This window comes from Lichenostomus cassidix, chromosome 11 (assembly GCF_008360975.1).
Source record: "Lichenostomus cassidix isolate B80296 chromosome 11, HeHo_3.0, whole genome shotgun sequence".
NCBI classification, from domain to species: domain Eukaryota; kingdom Metazoa; phylum Chordata; class Aves; order Passeriformes; family Meliphagidae; genus Lichenostomus; species Lichenostomus cassidix.
Window position 1 is genome coordinate 10,798,048 of NC_139492.1, and position 10,624 is coordinate 10,808,671.

At 35.1% G+C, this 10,624-nt stretch overlaps 1 long non-coding RNA gene across 1 annotated transcript; it reads left to right on the forward strand.

Moving 5' to 3' along the window:
• The first annotated feature begins 1,230 nt into the window (after positions 1–1,230).
• LOC146432297 (uncharacterized) lies at positions 1,231–7,837 on the forward strand. Its single transcript, XR_014854410.1, has 3 exons — positions 1,231–1,501; positions 4,728–4,780; positions 5,425–7,837. It is a non-coding gene; the product is annotated as an uncharacterized LOC146432297 (long non-coding RNA).
• The last annotated feature ends 2,787 nt before the right edge of the window (positions 7,838–10,624 follow it).

Below are 10,624 nucleotides of genomic sequence, written 5' to 3' on the forward strand. Positions count from 1 at the left end.
TTCATGACAGAAAGTATCTATCAAAAGGCATGATTTTGCTTTTCAAATACTCTGTTCCAGTGGGCTCCTCCTTTGTTCAAGGGGATGATCTGCTCATCAAAAATGTTTTATACTTGCTTCTACTTCTTGAAGAAACCTGTCTCCTTATTGCCATTTAACCTCAAAAAACTTTTCGAGGTTTTTTTTGCCCCTGATAATTTATCTTGACATTTTCATATAATCATATATCATATATCATATTTCATATATCATGCCCACAAAACTGCTGAGGATGCAAAGCCATGTGTGAACCATGCCCTGCAGTTAAACGCTTACCAAATTAGGATTAGCAGCTTCTGTTTTGTTTTGTTGTTTACTTCTTCCCCAATAAAGAAAAATGCTTCTGTCCTTAAAGAGGGGATGGATTTCTGATTAACCAAAAATTGTTAGGTTTGTCTGTAGTTAAATGTGAAAATAATGAAATCTTACTTTCAGAAGACAATGACTTCTACAGTATATTCCTCCTAACAGGGTCTGAAGTAATGTGTCAAGAGTCTCACAAAACACATTGTAAAATAGGAATGGGGTAAAGGTCGTTCCACCTACTGGGGAGACACTAAAAGTAGCCTTGTTGACCAATTAGAAATATATAAAAACAGGAGTTTAGGACAGAAAGTTGTAAACAATACTGAGGTAGAGTATTCACCTTTTATTCCTGGAGGCATCAGTATGGACACATTCAAACAGTCATACAAACGAATGAATAAAATTAAAAATATTTAATTGACACCCAAAGATAGGTGACTTGGGTCACCTAATCTTCATGACTAATATTCAAAACTGCTGTCTTCTCGACCTCTTAAAAAAATTCTCCAGGTGTTTGATATGGATAGTTATAAAACTCAGAATCCAGTATGCAAAGCATTGGAGGTAGCTATTGCAGTACTTTTATTTTATTGCTTCTGGTGGAGTAGTTTCTGAAGTGAAAATAAATCCCAATATTTCTTTTTCGTTATCTTTCCCAGTAAATACTGCAGTGTATTGGTTTGCATTTTGACTATCAGAAGCTTTCTTGCACAAGGCTGTGCAACCCATGTGTTTGGAAATTTACTTAGGTATTCACTGCCAAGCAGGGTTTTGCTTCTTCAAGAGTGATCAGATATTAGTTTGACTGTGTGTGGAAATGTGCAGTAAATCAGTGATGGATTTTTCCATATGTCTTGCATAAAATCCAAAAGTGGTTATCTAATGTAAGCCAGAACACCAGAAAACAAATTATAGTGTTATATATTTTAAAAAAGGCCTTAGCAGAGTTAAGAAGAAAATAAATAACATGTTGATCTTAATAAAATGTATTGCTATAACTGTTTTAGTTAGAGGATTCTTTTACTTGGCTAATGAACTTCTTGAAATAGGAGATTATCTTGTTACAACTAATTATGTACTGTATTTGCCACAGGGTTTAAAATCTGCAGATAAACGATCCAGTCTGGGGGTCAACAGGTACCCAAAGATGCTGCAGGTAAATCCAGTTTCCTTACTTTCCATATGTGATCTGTGTCATGATGCAGAAGCTCAAATATCTGCTCTGAAACATTGGAGCTCTAAGGGGAGTTCTCTGAACTAAGTTGTGCTGGTTTAAATATATTGATTCTGTCACCATAGGACAGATCTAACCTATTTTATTCACTTTCTCTCTGCTCATTTCTGTATTTATCTTTATAAAGAGTGAGAGTTAAATAGACCTCTTGATGTTAAACAGTATGTACATCTATTAGACAGTATTGTATAAGGGATTACAGATTAAAACAATAAATAGCTCACACAGGAATTTACCGGGCATCTTTTGGACAGCTTTTAAAAGCAACTTAATTTTATTTTAATCAAGTAGAATCTGAAAAATTGTGCTTAAGTAGAACACACAGACATCTTTGGTATTTCATACAATATAGCTTGGAGCACTGTTCAGCATCTGGATAGACTAAATTTAATATCATTCGTCTGTAAAGGCTGCTTTACCTTGAGTTAAAAAAAATTATATGCAAAAATTACCAGATACCTCTGTCTTATGACTGAATAAAGAAATCAAAGAAGCTGAAGAGGGTTATTGTCAGTCATTTAGGCAAGTTTTGTGAGTGATGAGAAAATAACTTTTAGGTCCTTGATTAAAAAAAAAAAAATCTCCCTAGAGCCAATTTTTTCTTTTATAAATGACTACAAAATATTTGGCTACAAAACAGGCAAATTAACAATATTAAGCTTCAAATCTGTATAGTACATTGAAGTACTTAAGTACATTTGTAATCCAAGTTCAACTGAAAGAAATTATTTATAATTAATCAGATATATCATATTTATTGTCTGAGAATCCATTAGCATGCAATAAACTTAGATATTCTCAAGAGCTTTTAATATTAACATAACATGTTAATTGAATCAGCAAATAATTTTCAATCTAAAAATCATCTTCATGGCTATTACTGATATTAAATATACAGTTTATATAAAATGCATAGCAAGTGTAATTGACCCAACTAAACAGTAGTTTGAATTCTAGTTTATATTCAATATCTGTATCTATATTTGGTGTATGTGTACTGAACCTGGATGTACTGCCTGGTTCAAACTGAGAAACTGGTCCCATCATTGCATAATGTAGCGTGGGCTGACAATTGTGCAACTTTACTGCACAATCAGAAATTCACTTTCATGAACATGTCCTAAAAAATTGTGTTTTGATGATTCTGCAGGTAAAATTGTGAGTTTCACACATGCTTACCAGAAGTCAACCTCAGTCTCAAAATAAACTCATGTAGCTATTCATTTCACATAACTTGGGGGACATAAAATATTTGCAATCAATAGTTGTCTTCTAAATCACCTGTGGTTCACATGTATTTGAGTGTTGGCCAAGCAGCTATGCCATGTGAATATCAAAGGCAATACATGGGCTCATAATTGCCTTAAACTGAACTTTAAGAGGGAGTGAAGTGACCCAGTCCCATCCCACAGTGCAGCACAGAGTCCCCATATCTACTTTCTACCTGTGACTGTGCTGTTCCTTCCTTTTTCTCTCTCAGACTTTTGAGAGTGACTCTTGGCTATGTGAACTGTTTGATGTGCAGCTTTTAGAACTTGAGCTAAACTTGAGCATGGTTGAGCTTTGCCAACCATGATATAAAATAAAGGTTTTCACTAGCTTTTAAACACTAAACAATAATAAAGATGTAATAGTATTCTAAAACTGTGGTTGTTACAGCTCTCCATTTTCAGTCCTGGATGCCAAATACCAATCCAACACCAATAGTCCTTGCATATATATTTAACTTCCAGAACATTTGTGGTACAAATTGTTTCTTAAAGCTTAAAATAGATAAAGTATCTTGAGTACTATGAAGAAATGTATTGTTTTAATATTTCTGCTTATTTGTTTTGTGGAAGTTTTTGTTTCTTTTGCTGCAAGGAATCAAGAAATACTTTGGTTTTTGAACAAGTGAGTTGTAGGAAGGAAAAGATTAATTAAACTGGTGAACCTTGTATTGTTAGCCACAGTAATAACTGTAGACATATTTTACTCCTATAAATAGCTCCTCTTTTATCTAACATCTTTCAGTCAGATGGTGCTGAGACCCCTCCTTCTTCACCAAGAAACTTACAGTCATATTTCAGCGGTATGGTTTATATGTAATACAATGAAATCCACAAAATGTGCTGTTGCCTTGCCTTTTAGTACAGTAGCATAAAATTATGAAAGGAATAATGGGTGAAGGGGATGAATAAGACTAGTCAGGTTTGGATTTCATTTTCTAAATGAATTCAGCTGGTCTGACAACCCTAGAGGTGCCCTTAAGCAGAGAAATTGTTAGAGAAGGTTAGATTAGGTGATAATTGCAGGACAGAATAAAAGTTGAACAACTGCTTTTCTTTCTATCTGGATTTTTGAGGGGAGCTGAATCAGTTTGGCATATTGAAAAACCAGAAAAACAGTGGGCCTCTCACATTGTTTGTGCTGAAAATTAAAATCTCAATAAGTAAAAATGCTGAAAAGCCTCAATATATACTATGAAATTCCAAACTTGTATTGCCAAGAGGGTATTTACTTATGTTAGGGCTCCATCTACAGTCTCGAGGAAGCAAATCTTGCCATGGATGGCAGCTATCTCGGCTTCTGGGGCACTGATTCACCATGTTTACCATAATAAACTCTCCTTTTATTTGGGTCAGCATAATTCAGGCTGATTTGCAGCTACAGTTAAAGTATCTGATCTCTAGTTATTCCGGTAAAGCAGCAGGCAAGGTTACATTGACTATATATGCCACTGTTCTGGTGGGGTTGGCTTAAATTTCAAGTAATTTTATTATCAAAAGGTTAACAGGCACAGAGAATGTTATCATATAATCCCACTCACACATTCCATTTCTAAAATAGTTAGGATTTTTGCCTCCTCACTATTTCAGTTTAAGAGGCTCTTCAAGAACATCATTCCTCAGATGATGAGCACCATTCCAGTACTGACAGTCTGAGTGTATTAAGGGCCTTCTTGTATCCTTTAGATTTTGAGCCACTATTGACCTTGAGTTAAAATAGATTGGATGTAATCCTCAGCCTCGAATTCCAATAACATTTAGAAACATTTATGGCTCTATAATGTACCTAAATAACTTAAATAGTTCCCTTATATTTGGTTCTCTTTGCCATCAACATATGAATTGGAATTTGACTTTGGTTTTCCATTTCTTTGGAACAGTCAAGCAGAATTGAAGACAGCCACTTGTGAGGAAGGTGGAAGCTGAGTAATGTGTAAGTGCAAGTGTGCTTTTTTTACTATGTCTGTATGTTAATCTATTGAATAATTAATCTTATGTATGTGAAAAGCAAACAAAAATACCCAAATCTTGTTCTTCTCTTATAAAACAAATAGAAGGAGGTAGTTTATTAGGGAAAAAAAATTGACTATCAAAAACAGCAATACAAAGGGCTAAATATGGGACAATACAAATTATTGTCAGGGTTTACTGGAAATCTCACACTTAAGCAAATAGACAGATGAAGTGGATGGGACAAAGCTTCAAGGTAGAAAGATCACTCTTGCATTTTTTATATAAAATTAATCTGTATTAATGACAGTTTAGCTACAACTTCATAATGGTATCTAAGAAAAGCATTTGCTCAAGCATGACCAGACATGATAAAAAGTAAAAATCTAAAATGAGTGTTGTTAAAGAATGGGACAACTGTGTAAAAACAAAGTTTAACATTGAACTTTCTAATTAAAAAAGGAAGCCTAAGTATTTGAAATAATGGATATACAAAAGATTACTTACGGGTTTTTTAATAGTAAATAACTTTAAAAAAAATGCCACACACAAAAAAAATACAGTTATCAGTTTCCTTCTAACATAAACCTCACACAAAGTGAATTCTTTCTCGACATCCCTTTGCAGCAGTTCCCCAGGCAGTTGCAAAAGTCTCAGCAATAGCTGTCTACGCAGGGCAAATTTCAGTTCTTCCTGCCAGTACCTCAAGAGCAGTGAGGTGCACAGTCTTCCCATTTACTGGAGGGTAGTGCACAGCAAGAGAACACCCAATGATATTATGTGGAGCAGGTATGGGACCCGCTGGTAACATGTGTGTCAGAACTATTATTTGCTAATAATCTTGGGGATATGAAACTGGAATGGGTGTGTGTCTGCTTCCTGACTGCTTGTGAGAAGTAGGAAATACAAAGGAAAGAAACAAAAACTGCAAAATGCTAACAAGCAGCTCTAACAGATAGTGAAGCATTACAAAGAAAAGAGTGATGGATGCTGGCTGAAAAAATATTTCTCTAAACTAGTTTCATTACAGTGCTCCCCACTTAGATGACAAACAGCAAACTTATTAAAGAAACTATCCTGTTAAAAATCAGGACTAGTACTCCAAATCAGCAAGACCAAGCTAAGGGCAGTTTGAAATTATGGGAGAAACAGTTGTTTGTCAGTAGTTATCTCAACATTTGCCACTAGGGGGGAGGGAAATTTCTTTGCAACTCAGAGAGGCAGAAAAAGCACCACAGCTCAACTAAAGAAAAATCTTGCAGTCCTGGATGTTTGGTGAACTACAAGAAGTTCAGTAAAATAATTTTGAAGGAGTTTTCTGTTGGATTTTTTTCAGTTGGTTGGTTTTGTTTTTAAACTCATGAGCAGATAATACCCTTAACACTGTGGCAGGTTTCTCCTGCTCTTCGGGAGTTGTTTTATAAAAAGATGACAGCAAATAGAAGAAAAGGTGGAAGACAAGAAAGAGCCTGCTTAGAGAGAATGACAAGGTCTCTGGTCATTTAAAGTGATGGCTTTTTGTTATTTTGTTGCTTTAAGTGTCACCACATTTTACAGACTTATAGAACATTATTGTACTCTTTTTTTTCTCAGCCTACCTAAAATGTATTTTGAAGCATGGAAAATTTTGATGAGCAGAAACCAATACATTTATAAACACAGTAAGTTTATAGTATGAATTTAAAATTCGACCCGAAGAAATGTGAATAGATTTTAAAACAATTAAATTGTTTTGAGCATGCAGTCAGTGAAGAGAAACTTTCACAATGAAAACAAAGCTGAGGCAGTCCAAAACTTGCCAACTCTTTGGATGCTCACATATGTTCAAATTTTTTTAGGCCTCCTATTGCAAAAAGTTCATTTGTAGGTTGGCCAGAACAGCAAAACCACTACATAAGTTGGGTACAGTAAAAAACCCATTTCAGTGATCAGCAGTGTGTGATTTAGCATTGTGAGAGTCAAAGAGACTCTTGTGATTGCTCCTGTTTTAGTCTATGTATTCCAAACCCCCTTTCATATTGTGCACAGCTGCTAGCACTTACAGTTTGGGGTAGTGTTGAAACAGGAACACAAAGGGGTTGAGATATTGCTAACTTAGTACCAGGCTGGGAGGTCAGGGCGAGGACACATGGGGATAGGAGTTTTCCAAGCAAAATCATTGCAAAACTAACTCGTGACTGTGGCTAAGGAGAATTTTCTTTGTTGCAAATTTATTGTCAGGGTAGACCACACATCTCATTCAATAGTTCTGTAGATTCAGGTATTCTCAGGGAAACTTGCCAAGCAGTCGCAGATCTACCACACTTTGCCACAAAGTAGAACACAATTATAGCAATGCTACTTTTGCATTCATGTAGGATTTGGACTGCTAGTTGCAAGTATTTCCATAGACAAGAATGAGTGAAATTGGTACGGAAAAAAAAAAAGCCTTTTCTCTTCCAGACCCATGAGTTGCTGAAACTGGAAGTAGATTGCTGAAATTTGCACTACCTATGAAGAAGCAACAGTTAAAATGTTTATTTGGAAAAGTTTATTTTTGAGCTAAAACAATAAAAGTTTAATGTGAAATAGGAAATATTCTACAGGAGATGAAAACCACTTGACGATGACCAGGTTGGGGCACTGTTGTGCAGATGAACAGGGTTGGAATGCCAGATCACAGGACATACAGAAACATGACCAGGATGTGGCCCCTCTGAGTTTTGGCTCATTTTAATTGTCCTGGTTAGGCCTCTCCATTGATGGGTACTTGTAACATCAGACTGTACTTAATTTGGGGGAGATAAAGAGATAATATGATTTTTAAGCTGCTGGACTGCAGGAACTTTGGCATTTTGCACATTATTCCTGGACCTGAGTGAGATTCTCACAGCCGTGCAGCTCTGGACATTTTCACCAAATAGTCCATAAGAAAGCAAGGTGAAGCTGGTTGCACATGGGTTGATGTTAAAGAATTAAATTGATTTAGTAAGTTTTTCAGGCTCTCTAGTCTGTAAAGGAAGACAGGTTGTTTGTAAAGCGACTCAGGTCAGGAATTTAACCAAACCTTGAAGGTCTACCTTTTCAGTGGAATAATTTCCTGGAGAGAGAATATCTAGAGAGCTTAGACATAACCTTTGCAAAAACCCTCAAGGGATTTCATGCAGTGTTTGGTAGTGACCTAAAAAAAACTATTCTCATGGATGAAGTTCCTGAAAAGGAAAAGAAATAATTTGGTTTATGTATAAAACCTGCAGATAAAAATCATTGATGATTTTAGAATCAAAGAATCAAAGAATTAAAGCACTCCAGCAGGTAAGGATTCTTAGCTGTACTCTTTACAATGCTTCTAAGCATGATTTGATAATCCTAGGAGAAAGAAAAGCAGGACTTCTTTGAGGAGTCCAATAAAATGCTGATACATACATGTAAGAAGTAATGGATGGGATACATTGGATCCCAAGGCTTTATTTGGAGTTGTTCATAAGGAATAGATGATGTGATAACAACGATTTCAGTAAAATTGCCTCAATATAATGATTGTATGATGTGCTGAATAACAAAGACTTTGAAGCAAGAAGCAAAGAAACAATTTCCATCTGTTCAAAACTGTTGAACATTCTTTATAAGTACAGGATTAAAGGGAAAAAACACCTGATTTCAGCATCTGTTTCTTTTCAAATGGAAACAAATGGAGGTTAGTAAACTTTTAGTTGTTGGAGCAGTTTTGGTGGGTTTTTTAATGCTTGTTTGTTTTTTCAAAACTGAGGTAAAAAAATGGGGCAATAGTATGTCCAGTAGTAACATGGAATTGTGTTCATAGAGAAAGAATTTGAATTCCTATCCAAAACATGTGTTTTCCTGCAAAAGTCAGAAGATGTGAAAAAAGCCTCACAACTTAAAAGCTAGAGAAATTTTGTACAAAATGAACAAGTTAGTGTTCTTCAACTGGCAGGGGGTTGTAACCTCCAGGTTGTTCTTACACTGTGACAGTCACTGCATAGAGCTGCAGTTTCACCTGATCACTATGATATAGATGAGATCTTTATAAATCCTCTCTCCTCCAGCTTTATTTCTGTGAAAATTCTATATACCCTAAACTGTTCTTATTATTTAGCTTGTGGTAACTGTGATGTTAATGCTAAATTATGCCACTAAATTAGTTAATTTTTACTACTGCACACTGAAAATTGAGAGATTGGACTTGAAAAAGTAGGAAAACTTTTTTTTTTACTTGAGGTATCTTGCTGATTTTAATCACCATCAAAATTCCCACTTTAACCAGCCTGATTCAAAACAATCTCCATTGTCACTGTCAGAGTGCAAACCATCCATCTGAAGATCTTTAAGGCCTTGACATGTAAAGTGTTTTTCTGGACTTTCTCTCCAGCCTGCAAAGCATCCAAGGAAATGCTGCTGTATAAATGGATTATAAAAATCTTATCAGCAAGGTCAGTCCTTGACTATGTCTCTTCTTTCATTTCTTTTCGTGACCTGTTGTCTTGAAGTGATAACCTGTCAAGCTCAATTCAAGTTGTTTGCAGCTTAGATGTTTACTAGATAAGCTGTATTTGCCCTTATTGGCTTTTGTCGTCTGCAAGGAAATAAAATACTCAGAAACACGAGAGAGATGGGGAAACACACACAGCTTTTAAACATTGTGGGGCAAAAGTGTTATGATGTGGCAAATTAACCAGAATTAAAGTAGCTGCATGTTTGAGCTTGATGTTGTTACTTTGAATTTATATTGATGCCATAGTGGAAGCATAATTTTAGCATTCATATGTTCTTCTCACTCATTTCCAATCAAATCTATTACAGACAGAAGTTTGACTGTAATTTATATTTTCTGGTTAAATGTACATACAGAAAATAAAAGAGACAAAAGTTTATAATGGCTGAAACCAGGAGCCATTTGTATCCATGGCAGACAGACTGTTACATAAGTTCACACCCAAAATTACTAAGTGGTGATCTCCTTGTGCAAGGGATCTAGTTTTCATTGTTGTAGTCCATCCAAGCAGATGATTTGTTGTGTTAAATAGTTATTTTTGACAATTGGGGTTTTTTTATCTTCAAGTAACTTGGCTTTCAAAATCACAAATGTTTTGCTTAGCTGTCAAGTTTTACAATTGTACTTCAGTACAAGGCATAGGTTTTTTTTTAAATTACATTGTGTCCTATCAAGCCCTTGTATTGCCATTGAGTAGCATGATAGCTTTAGAAGTATTTGACTTTTTCTGTACTTTTAGAGTTACATGTTTAATGAGGTCTGACATTATCTATCCAACAATTTTGCATCTTCATTTGGATAATCATTGTACAATTAATAAGGTCCCTTGATAAGCCCAGTGAAGTTGCACTGAAGCTGTACTAAGCTGTAACTGCCATTTTTCATGAGAAAGCTTAACTACAAAATATAATATGACTTGCCTGAAGCCACAGAGCAGCAAATCTTTAAGAAAGCCAGAGTGGGTTTGGATTTATTCTTTCTATCTTTTGTTTTAAATATAAGATATATTTCTTCTTCCAAATAAGGTAAGACATGTAGGGAGAAATTATCGTGGTTGTATACCCCAGAAAGAAATAGATTATGCAGCAGTGTACATTAGCATATATGTTTGCACTTGCAAGTTAAGATCAGGCATCAAAAATTTCATCTTAAATGAAAATTTTAATAAGTATGTGCATTTGAACAACTATACAGCTTTATTATCCGAACTGTGGCTCTCTCTAAAAATGCATAAATATGCATCTACTTGAAGGATTTCTAATATTGCTATATTAAAATTCTTATTATCAATAAAAAAAATCTGTGGAGCAACAAATTATTTTTCCATATGCAAAA